The sequence below is a fragment of the Crinia signifera genome, chromosome 5 (assembly GCF_055691185.1).
Source record: "Crinia signifera chromosome 5, ASM5569118v1, whole genome shotgun sequence".
Taxonomy (NCBI): domain Eukaryota; kingdom Metazoa; phylum Chordata; class Amphibia; order Anura; family Myobatrachidae; genus Crinia; species Crinia signifera.
Genome location: NC_139221.1, coordinates 81,108,084 through 81,120,238, shown reverse-complemented (window position 1 = coordinate 81,120,238; position 12,155 = coordinate 81,108,084). Strand labels below are relative to the sequence as shown.

General features: G+C 41.8%; 1 protein-coding gene across 7 annotated transcripts in view; it reads left to right on the top strand.

The window, feature by feature from the left end:
* Positions 1 to 12,155, top strand: part of GREB1L (GREB1 like retinoic acid receptor coactivator) — a 112,331-nt gene that overhangs the window by 43,471 nt on the left and 56,705 nt on the right. For 4 of the 7 annotated variants that reach the window (XM_083187535.1, XM_083187538.1, XM_083187536.1 and 1 more), the window contains one exon: positions 10,467 to 10,539. The exons of 1 other annotated variant lie outside the window; for it this stretch is intronic. The gene's annotated coding sequence lies outside the window, so the exon portion shown is untranslated. Of the gene's footprint in view, positions 1 to 5,136; positions 5,154 to 10,466; positions 10,540 to 12,155 lie in introns of those variants that run through there. 2 more of the 7 variants (XM_083187540.1, XM_083187537.1) reach the window with 2 other exon arrangements.

Sequence of the window (12,155 nt, the reverse complement as noted above, 5' to 3'; positions counted from 1 at the left end):
TACATGCGATACCTCAGTAACTCCCCATACGATATGTTGTATGGGGTCCTTTTTTGCATACGATGATCATATTCACTGCCCAGTATATAATGTATCCTTGAGGCAGCCATGATGGCGCATTGGATTGAAATTTGAAGTAAATGGCCCACAATATGACTATACACACAATAATACTATGATTTATTGGCTCAATGCTGCCATGTTAGGAGGAGTTGTGTTTAAAAAATGACAGGAGCTGGTTTGTTGATAGTCTATCTCTATCTACTTTCTGTTAGTAGGCTTAGTACATCTGCTGCTTAAAAAAATTAAAGGTTGTCTGCACAGGTTCCCTGGGACCTAGACAGGATCTCCCCCTCCCCCCCTCCATCGTTCAAGACCTGTGTAGTCCCTGCCTTGGGTGTTGTGCTTCTAGCACAGGTCTGGCATCAATATCCACCACAGCAGAGAGCGACACCCCAGGCAGGGAATAGGAACTGCATGGCTTTTGAAAGATGCAGGTTGCTACAATGAACACTACATAATGGATGATCCAGTCATGGTTCACATGGCACAACCTCCAGTGTCTGGGTTCAGCACTACAGCACCCAGCTCCTGCCATATTGTAGGAATTGGCACTGCAGCCGCAGAAGTCACTGGGGCAGCCTGCATCACCTAGACCAGTGGTTCCCAAACTGTTTATTGTGGCTCCCTGGGGTGCCATGGGTTGGTGGTCCTGGACCAATTCCAATTATTTATGGTGAGTTATCTATGGACAAAACCAGTGCTGGTGGCTGCCAATAATAACATGTGTACAAGCGGAAGCAAATCCTGCCCGTTAACACATAACTGAGCACATATAAACACAATCTACTTACATTTATATATATATTTTTTATACATTTTGTTTTTGCCCTAGGTGTGCCATGAAAGATTCTGCCATGATTTAAAAAAGATTGGGAACCCCTGACCTAGACTTTGAGTGTTAAAAACAGGGTCTGGGTCACAAGGTCACACCCTCTACTCATGAGGCCATGCCCTTTTCATCGACGGCCTTGTGTTATTGTTTTGAGGATTCCTCTCTTGAAGCAGGAGAGATAATAACTTATCCAGAAAAATAGTATCTCACCTGTGCATGATAAAAATAAAAAAACAAAGTCCCAGCAAGCCCCCCCCCCCCCCCCCCCCCTTCCCATAACGAACTGGGGTATTTGCTGGTTTCTGTGTGTGTTTATTTGACTATTGGTTGAGTTGTAGAACTACGAGTACCAGTGGTCCCTTTAATGCTGGGACTTGTGGTTCTTCAAGTCCCTGCATGTGGGGGAGACTTGCTGGGACTTGTAGTTCCACAGCTTAACCCAATAGTTTATTCGTCTATTTCTTTACACAGTTTGGCTATCCGCCCAGCTCCCACCACCCAGGGACACCGGGGACAGCCCCGGGCAGGGGGTGTCCTGAAGGGGGCCCCCTGAATTTCTACAACCAGGACCTGAATCCAGGGCTGTCAATTTTTTACAATTGAATTTATTCTATTTTTTTTTTTTTTTTTTTTAAACACTGGCCAACATCCGTCAAAATCTGCCAGATCCGTACGATGCTGGTGGCTCATACTTATTTGGCTGCCGTATTTTCTGCACACAAATGCAAACGGCTACATCATCGGAAAATACAAATGAGGAGAATAGGGCAGCTTCATAAATCTGCCGTATTATCCATTCGTATTTGCGGGCTGTATATGGCCGAGCCTGTTTTATAGGAGATCACCGTATAGGCAGACAATAGTAAATTTCCCCATTTTAGAGCCCATTAAACATACGGGCCAGCATTGTATTGCAGCAAATGCATGTTTACTTCGAAGAGGCAACAATCAGACATGTTTTGTTTTAGGAATTTAGAAACTGGTAAATAGGATAAATGGAAAGAGATTAGAGGAATGAAGCTGAATTGATTTGCTCAATCCTCAGGGACTAGCTGAAGGGCTCATGGCTTTTTTTTTTGAAGTGCAAATGTGGTGAAGAGTAAAAATCTCTCATTGTGTACTAATGATGAATGTCTTTCTTTCCCTGTCTAGATTTCACCTAGTCTGTGATCTGGACTGGGTGCAGTCTTTTGTTTTTGGTCAACCAGGCAATAAAGAACTTGATATATGTGTGTGTGTATGCTTTCTCTGATGATGTGGATAGGGGTGTCAAAACTATTTTTTTTTTGAGGATCACAACATTACTACATACTCATATGGGCAGAATGGACGGTGTAATGGTTAGCATTACTGCCTCACAGCACTGAGGTCATGGGTTAGATTCCCACCATGGCCCAAACTGTGCAGAGATTGTGTATCTCCCCGTGCTTGCGTGAGTTTCCTCTGGGTACTCCGGTTTTCTCCCACAGTCCAAAAATATACTGGTAGGTTAAGTGACTTCCAACAAAAATTTAACCTAAAGTGAATGTGTGTGCATGTACATGTGGTAGGGAATATTGATTGTAAGCTCCACTGGGCAGGGAATGATGTGAGTGTTCAAATATTCTCTGTAAAGCGTTGCCGAATATCAGCTATATAAATAACTGATTAATAAGTAAATATTCAGCCTTCCATCATTCTAAGAAACAATAAAACTAATACAAAATATCTTTAACCCTTTCAAGTCCAATGTCTAATCAGGCTCAACAGCGCTAGCAGCATATCCAATGGTGAACCCCTTAAAATTAGAACATTAATGTCGTTCAACATTCACTGTAGACCATTTTTTGGTACTTATATGTTAGTTGGGTGCCCACTAAGCTATTTGCTTAGTTTTAAGCGTCCCCTTGTGGGGCTCGCCAGGCTTCGGGCTCGGTGGCTCGCTGCTCTCCCCACACTATATGAAATCAACTCCATGCCGACATGGATAGTGGGGGTATGAGCGTACTTACTATAGTGGGCTCCCAACTAACATATAAGTACCCATTTTTTTTTATAAAAAAAAAATAATAATTACGATTAATTTAAACATTTAAACCAGACTGATTGAATTGCAAAAAAAAAATTCGGACTGCAAAAGGTTAAATTAAACAACTTTTTAATGACATTAGATATCAATTTTGCTAATTGTCATAATATGCCCAATTTCAGTAGGCCCAATTCATGTGCCACACATTTGTTCCTCTAATTTTTTTAATATGCCTCACAATAGTGCCTCCCATAGGCCACACGTATGCCTCAGAGCTGTGCCCCAAATTCATATGCAACACAGCAAAATGTCCCCAATTATACATATGCAAGGAATGTTCCCAATGCAATATCCATAAGTACATACACTGTTTTGGACACCTGACCATTGCACCAACAAGGACTGTAATGACATTGTATTCAAATACATATCCTTAAATATGGACGTGGTCTTCCTTTTGCAGCTGTAACAGCTTTCACTTGATTTGGAAGTCTTTCTGTAGGAATTTGTGCCCATTCATTTTGTAGACCATTTGAGGTCAGGCACCGATGTTGGACAAGAATACCTGACTCGCATTCTCCGTTCTGGTTTATTCCAAAAGTACCCAATTGGGTTGATGTTAGACCTCTGCACGCTCTAGTTAAACCGCCTCAAGACATGTATTTTACTAAGGTACAGTCATGTTTGAATAGAAAAGGGTCTTATCTAAAATGTTGGCTCTCATGTTGAGAGTTTAGGATTGTTCAAAATATCTTGGTATGCTGCAGCATTACCATTACCTTTCACTGGAGATAGGGGGCACAGTCCAAACCCTGAAAAACAGCCCCGTCCTATCATCCCTTCTCTACAAAACTTCACAGTGGGCCTAATGTTACACCAGACAGGTAACGTTCTCCCAGCTTCCGCCAAACCTAGACTCACCTGTCTGACTGCCAAACAGAAAAATGTGATCCATCGCTCCACTGGAAACTGTTACACTACTCTACAGTTCAGTGTGATTTACACCATCCCACGCTTTTCATTAGATTTGGTGATGTGATGCTTTCATGGAGCTACTCGGCTATAGAAACTCTTTCCATTAAGCTCCCAATGCACAGTTTTGTGCTTACATTAATGCCAGTGGTATTTCGGAACTCTTCAGCTTTGGCATGATCAGAGCATGGTCGAATTTTACTTACCATGCGCCTTAGTAGTGGTTGACCCTATTCTGTGATTTTACGTGGTCTTCCACTTCGTTGCTGAGATGTAGTAATATCATTTACGGTAGACCAAGGAGTGAAATTATTGCAAAGGTGGCATCCTACCACAGAACCACGCTGTGGCATCCTACCACAGAAGTCACTGAGCTCTTCATGTTGTATTACAAATGTTTGCAAATGGCGTCAGCAGATCATAAATACTTTGTCCATATCGTGTATTTGTACCTCACAGAGTACATACAGAGGCTGTCACCATGGAGCCAAGATTTCATCTGAAATGCCTGCAGATGGCTGGAATCTGAGCTGACTGGAAAATGCCCAACCCCGCACTCTCTCCCTAGCGTACAGGAAGAGATCCAGCAAAAGCATCCGTCCTTAGCTCGGAAAGCTGCACAGGGAGCTTTACACAGCTTCACACAGCAAGTGCTCTGCTGGAACACGAAGGCCACATTGTAGCATGACGTAGTCTGGGCTGCCCTTGGAGTGAATCTACAGTGTTTAGAGGGGATCAGTTTAATCTTTTTTTTATTCATTTCTTGTAATGTTTTTTCTTTAAACAACTAATTATTACAGGTATTACATTTTATTTAATAAAATAATTTTTTATGTTTCAAAGTGCTTTACACACAGCTCCTTTTAATAAAAGCTGGACCTTTAACATCGCAGTCCTGCTCAAGTCACCCACTGAGTAAGTCGCAGCATCCAAAGCTATCACAAAATGCTGGGAAGAATATTGCATTCAGTGTATATTGTACTTGGTTCTGTGTCATACTGACCTGGCTTTGACTCTACACAGCTTTTCTATTTTCGACACCCTGTCCATTAATGGATTTGTCAGGAGAGAATGTCTAAAAATAAGTGTGCTCTCCTTTACAATATCTTTTATTTCTCTTTATCTGTTCTTTTTAGTGAAGTAGCTTCCCTTGACTTTCATGACCTACAGTACACTTACACTAATACTGCTTTTACACCAAAATCTCAGATCAGACCCGGCTTTAGACAACTTCAACTTGGAATATTGCCGTATCAGCCCCATTCACACTGAACCCAGGTAAGCCATGCTTTTTCCTATGGCTGTAATTGGAAATGGCCCTTTTTAAGGGCTAATAAGGATGATGTTTACAAAAGAGGGAAGTAGGGATGCTTGGGACATCAATGCATCAAGCATTGCAGCAATGATGGCCGACTGAGTAGCTGTGTCTATCCCTGAGTTCCTGGCAGGTTTCAGCTTTGTGCTGTATGTATGCGACAGAGAGCATAGTGCAGCTTCTGATGCTATGCTATGTACCGCAGAGTTGGGAGAAGAGGCTGCAGTTCTTAGCGGAGAGCGCTAGATCTCGATACCACTATTTGCACAGGAGGAGAGTGCTGGTCTATAGTTCACACTGTAGACCCGGGATATTTTTTAAGGGAGCATTCACACCAAGCCCCTACGGTTGGGCAATATCCCAAGAAATAAGTTTGGTGTAAAATGGCTAGATAGGACCCACTTTTGCCCACAGAAATCATTTTTGACTTGGGTTCAACAAGGTGCTGGAAACATTCCATTAGAGTTTCTTGTCCATGGTGACATCACACATCTGCTGTAGAGTTGTTAGCTGCATATTAATTCTGTGAATTTACCACTACCTTCGGTGTGTTATAGCACACAGACCATGTCTAGGTCGACAGTGACAGAAGTTTTTCATATGTTTTTTTGTGTGTCAATGCTGACAGCTGAGCACTTGAACGCCCAAATAATGTAGTCCTTACTTTGGGGTGGTGCATTGCTCCAGTAAGGAGCCTCACCAACCACTCTCCACAAATTACCCCAGTCTTACCTTTTTTGGTCAAAGCCCAGTATCACAATTCCTCCATGGTGTTGTCACCCCTAATTTAGCAGGTCTTTATGTCCTTTGTCCAGGGTTGCCTACATCTCTAGCAAGCCTAGAAAGTGTGTTGGGCATGTCCACCAGGAAGTTGTCCTATTTAGGGGTGGGGGCATGATTGCAAGATCGCGTCATCGGGGCTTTGCCCTTTTATGCAGTGTCATAAACCCGGCATTGTATAGCCGCACAAATCGCATCAGCAGCACGGATGGTGTAATGGTTAGCATTACTGCCTCACAGCACCTGAGGTCATGGGTTTGATTCCCACCATGGCCCTAACTGTGGAAAGTTTGTAAATTCTGCTTGCGTGGGTTTCCTCCAGGTACTCCGGTTTTCTCCCACAATCCAAAAATATACTGTTAGGTTAATTGGCTCCCAACAAAATGAACCCTAGAATAAATGTGTGTGCATGTACATGTGGTAGGGATTATAGATTGTAAACTCCACTGGGGCAGGGCCTGATGTTAATGTTAAAATATTCTCTGTAAAGAGCTGTGTGGGTTTATATAAATAACTTATAATAATAAATAATCTGGTCCTTCTTGGTCCACCTACTTCGGGAGACTTGCCCACCTTTTGGGGGGCAAGGAGGGCCACCTGATTTTTGGGAGCATCCTGGTCATTCCGGGAGGGTAGGCAAGTAGGCCTTTACTTTGTCCTGTGCACCTGGACCACTCCATATACTAATGAAAACGGAGGTGTAGCTTCATTATCACTAAATATTCAATATTTGATCTGTCCCTAAAGTGAACATGGGGGAAATTGCCTGGGTAATGAGGCAGTATCATTATTGTAGAACTGTATCGTGTGCATGTCATTGTGACCACATTGTAAAATGGTTAACGCATTATAGATCGAACACCTAAGCTGTGCAATTTTTGTATATTTTAGATCATTTTTTAATATACAGTAGAATTTTAGAAGTCACGTTTTTTATTTCATATGCAGACTTTTTCTTTAAAGTGGAAACTTATGTTCTACTCCAACGTACTAAAACAAATTTTTAAGACTTACTTTGTATTTATTTTTTAAAATGTATTCCTCTGGTTTGCTCACTAGCAAGTTGACCTTCAGTGGAAAAGTGAGCTTGGTCACCAAATAGTTTTTTTTATCTGGCCTTGATTTGTGATGGGGCTCTGTCTTCACCATTGTTTGATTTGTTGCCTTTGAAAGGTTTATGGCCCCCTTGTCAGTTAGGACTACCTCTGGCTTTCAGTTCCTATAGATGTTATCTGGTGCTCACTCACTCACCATGATATGCTCTCTAGTAAGAGCATCTGTCACTCCAGGCATTGTAAAGATGGATGTGTATCAATTGAACTGCTGCTGCCAGCAAATGGTGAAACAAACAAAAAAGGTTTTGGTGCTTGGCGGACTGGTCTGGAGGAACAGACAAGGCAATTCTGTTAGATATCTAGAGCAAGCAGTTTTGCCTGGAACGGAACAAAGATGGATCGCATGTCATGTTCAAAAGGTCCTGAAAAGTGACATTGTCTCCTGATTCCTTATCCAAGGTGGTCTTGCCATTGATATCCGGATCTGCTTTTACATGTCATGTAGCTCTCATTGGCTTTGCTTGTTTCGTGTTCTGTGTGTGTGTTTAGAATTTATTTATTAACAGTCTCTTTTATAGTGTATTGGACCCTAAAATAAATTATTGACGTGCAATTGATGTATGATGTAGTGCACATCATACATATATATATATATATATATATATATATATATATATATATATATATATATATATATATAATCTCAATTGCCCTTCAATAATATGATGGTAATAGTATTTGATGCAAAATACGTTTCTTCATAAGACTCTACAGTGGCAGGCAAATAAAGCATAAAGTCTGGTCTGATTATTTGTATCTACTGTGCAAGTGTTGTGGTCCACACACATTGCAAGTAGTGGCACAAGGAATCCTGGTCTCACTGAGTTATGTAAAATTGCTTCCAAAAATGACACAAAAAAGACTCGGACTGCTGAGGGCTTAATAGTTTAAATAATGGATGAAAGAGTAAGTGTCCACAAAGGAAGGCTGGGCATTTAAGAAAATGTGTTTTCTGAATTAAGGTCTATTGCCTGAGGCCAAAAGCCTTTGTGTATTTTCATCTGATTATACTGAATCTGAATATCCGCTCTAGCAGGTGAAGTGTGCAGCACGTGTCAAGGGGTAAAATACTCATTTGAGGCCATGAATAGCTGGATTGGATTACAGTTGTTTCAGATTTTGAATCATTTAGATCCTTGTGAAAGCCTACTGTTTTCTCCAAAGCTGTGTTCTCTGACCTCGCTGCCATCTGTGACTGTCTTCATGTTGGTGGAGAAGCAAGGCCACCCACTTCTCAATGGCAGAGAATGCTGTAGATGGTTTTTCTTTTTCTTTGTTAAACTGATTATGTGGGAAAGTATGCAGGTGCAACAGGCTTTTACTTCACCAATTCACTTAAGCGGCCTGCACTTGGGGAGATTTTGCTGAGCAATGTAGATCGCTCTGCGAGATAGCTCCACAATCAGCACTGCAGTGCGATGTGTGCTGAGTGATCTGCAGGGGCCAGCACAGGATACGTAGAAAACACAAAGTAAACTACAGTACAATGGTTTCTTGTGTTCTTTTATAGTGTCTGACACTGTTAAGGCTCTTATACCCTGCGTGTTGTGTGAAACATAATTGACATACAGTGGTTATGAAACATATTTGGTTGCAGGGGTGCATAGAGTAAGCGCCTTTATTCATGTGTTGATATGGGTAAGTGGAACTGGCAACATTTGGCAAAACTGAATGTAATTTCTAGTGGATCTGGGGTTCTTGATTATTGAGATTTGGTAAGGGGCCTTGCTGCTTTTGTCTCAATTTATTTTTTTTAATTGTAAATACTGTATAACAACAACAACAACAACCATATAATAAAGATATATGTAACCATTGGGCTACCAAAAAGATGATTTAAATGATGTAATCACCAATAATATTAAATACTACGTTTCCCTAACCACAAACTTTTTCCCCCTGTATATAAAATGTGGCCACTGCATTGTTTAATTGTCCTGAAAATGCCTTCCAATGTGCTAAGTACTGTATGTTGTGGGTGTGGAATGGGAGTCCCATAGTCAGTATTCCGACGGTCATTAGACCGACATCTGACTCCCGACTGCCAGTTCTCCCGCAGGGAGTTCAGCATATTGAAGTCCCTTGCGGGCTCGCTGCTTTTGCCGCAAGTTCTATTCTTGTGCTATAGGGGTCGTGCACCCCCATGAGGGAGAATAGCCCCTGTAAGTTGGCATCCCGACTGTCAGGCTTTTAACAGTCAGGTTTCTGACCTTCAGAATGCCATCCGGCACCCGTATGTTCTCTGTGTCACTCATTATGCTGCACAGCCTTATACTGTCTATAGTATAATGATTGCAGATGCATTTTTTTCTGGGAGGAGGATAACACTTTTTGTGGTACTTGTTTCCTAGCACGGCGCCCCCACTATCAGCGCAAACCCGAAGCATGGCGAGCGCAGCGGTACGTATCCTCCGACCTTTTCATACCCCCACTATCCACGTCGGCGTGGAGACTATTTTAGACAGTGTGGCGAGCGCAGCGAGCCACCGAGCCCGAAGCGTGGTGAGCGCACGCGTATTACTTAACATGTATTCCACGTCCCCTCGTGGGGCTCGCCACGCTTCGGGCTCGCCACATGATCTAAAATCAACTAAACGTCGGCGTGGATAGGGGGGGTATGCAAAGGTCGGAGGACGCATACCCGCCGCCCCTCGCGGGCTTGCTACGCTCACCACGCTTCGGGTTGGCGTTGATAGTGGGGGCATTTAACATTGTAAGGACCCATCAGGGTACTTGTACAATAAAAAATCGTATACCATCACATTGTATGCCATTGTATGGCATACAATGCCATACAATTTTTATTGTACAACATCGCGTCGCATCGCATACCATCGTATACCTTATTTAGTCTTATGGTATACGATGTATTGATTCATTTTGCTTATTTTCTTGTTATTAAAAACTACAGTGATAATTACTACTAATGTAATATAATGCAGTTTATCCGTTTATAATGGCAATTTTCCATTAGAGCAAGAATAGAACATTTTCCATTTTTGCTCTTTTATCTTTTTTTTTTTTCGGCATTCCAGATTCTTTTTTATGGTAGCTTGGAAGCTACTTGAACCTTTCTTAGCCTCTATATAAAAGACCGTTCAACAGGAAGTTCTATCTATTCAGATGTAGACTTGAAGTTAATTTAAGGTTAAGTGACACTCATATTAGTGAAGCATTGTTAATTAGAAGACTGGACAGGGGGTCTCCTGCAAGTGTGAGTAGCCAGTTGTTTTCTGAAAAGGGTGCGAGAATGCAGCCACTTCTCACCTACAATATAATATTATTATTTGTAGCTAATAGTAACAGTAATAACAATAAATCCATGCTCTTTGTGTTAAATTGTAGGCTAATTTAGTATTTTTATTTTGTTCTTTCCCTAAGGTTGATGACGAGCCCTTATACATACTTTGCTCAGTAATGATGCTATTCATCTTGTGTGACTGAAAGTACAGAGGTGAGTCTGAATACATGCTCAGTACGCTGCTGTTGTAGTATTCTTTGTGAAGCATGATATCCGTTCAGAATTTGTGAAAGGTGTGGCAGGTGCTAGTGACCCACTCATTACCATATTGTGAGATCATTACCGACAGATCAGCTAGGATACTTTGCCTCATTTATTATGTTTGACATTTCAGTAATCATTTGACCCCTCATCAATAAGTATTTCTTAATGCGGGGAAGGTGACCTCAGATTTGTTCATTAAGGTGGGTACGTACTATATACGATTTCCGTTAACGATGTGCATGATAATGGGCGTATTACCAGGTAATATCATTGTTCAGTTTGACTGCACTGAGTGTGTGTTCGGTGGGGGTCCCAGTGACAGCATATCATTAACCAGTGTTTACATGGCGGGTCGTTCATTTTGCGGCACCGCTGATATCATTAATGATATTGGAGGTGCCACACATCATATAGTGTGCACAAGGCATAACCGCATACTTGGCATTTGCCTCTCTTGGAGAAGCCCTGAGAGGACAACCAAATCTCCTGGGCGGGGTCAAGGCTGATTAGACCAACCTCACCACCAATGCAAGCAAACTCCACGGTTCGCTGATCCGAGCGTAGGGGGTGGGGCTAAAACGACATGAAATTATGCAATTTGCGTCATTTTAGTCCCGCCCCCTCCCACAGACCCCCAAACTCTGCCATTCTTTCAGCGGCTCCGGGGGGAGAGCGGGGCTCTGGAGGGGCATGCAGGAGACTTGCCCACCTTCCCGGGGGGGGGGGGGGCGGCAGAAAGGGGACCCGATTTTCGGGAGCCTTAAGGCCATTCCGGGAGGGTAGGCAAGTATGCATAACAGTAGTCATGCTTTAACTACAATAGTTTTTCTTCTAGAAGCCTTCTGTACCTACGATGTTCAAAGTAGTATTTGCTACCGCCTCAAAGGTGAATACATTCTTTGTACTGCCCATTTACCCTCTGCAGATCTTCCACATATTTAAGTATCAAGGTGCTCAGGGAAGTCTTGTACTTTTCTGTAGGATGAGAGATTCAGAAAGTGAGAGATTTTGTAAGAAATTTCCCTGTTTTTTTTTAAAGCGGCAATCATTTACACTTCAAAATCAAACAGTGTTTTTTTTTCAGTGTAAATGCTTGCCACTTTAAAAAAAATAAATAAATAGAGATTTCTTACCAAATCTCTCACTTTCTGAATCTCTCTCATATTAAATTTCCTGCTTGGTATATGTACAGAATGCTTTAAGATTAAGATCTATGAATGGTGCAATGTGAAGTGTAAATTGGTAAATAAAAAAAAAAAAGAATTACATGTATTTTATTTTAAACTGTGATGCTTTGATAAATGTGTATCATATTTTTAAACGTCTTTTTGCTGCTTCAATATTTTTGTATAACTGTAGTGTTACACCAGTCAGCCATAACATTAAAACCACTGATGGGTGAACTGAATATCACTGGTTATCGAGGCACAATGGCACCTACCAATGGGTGGAAAATATTAGGCTGCAAGTGAACAGTCCATTCTTTTTAAGCTGATGTGTTGAAGCAGGAAAAATGGGCAAGTGTTAGCATCCAAGCAACATTGACCTGGGCCAAATTGTAATTG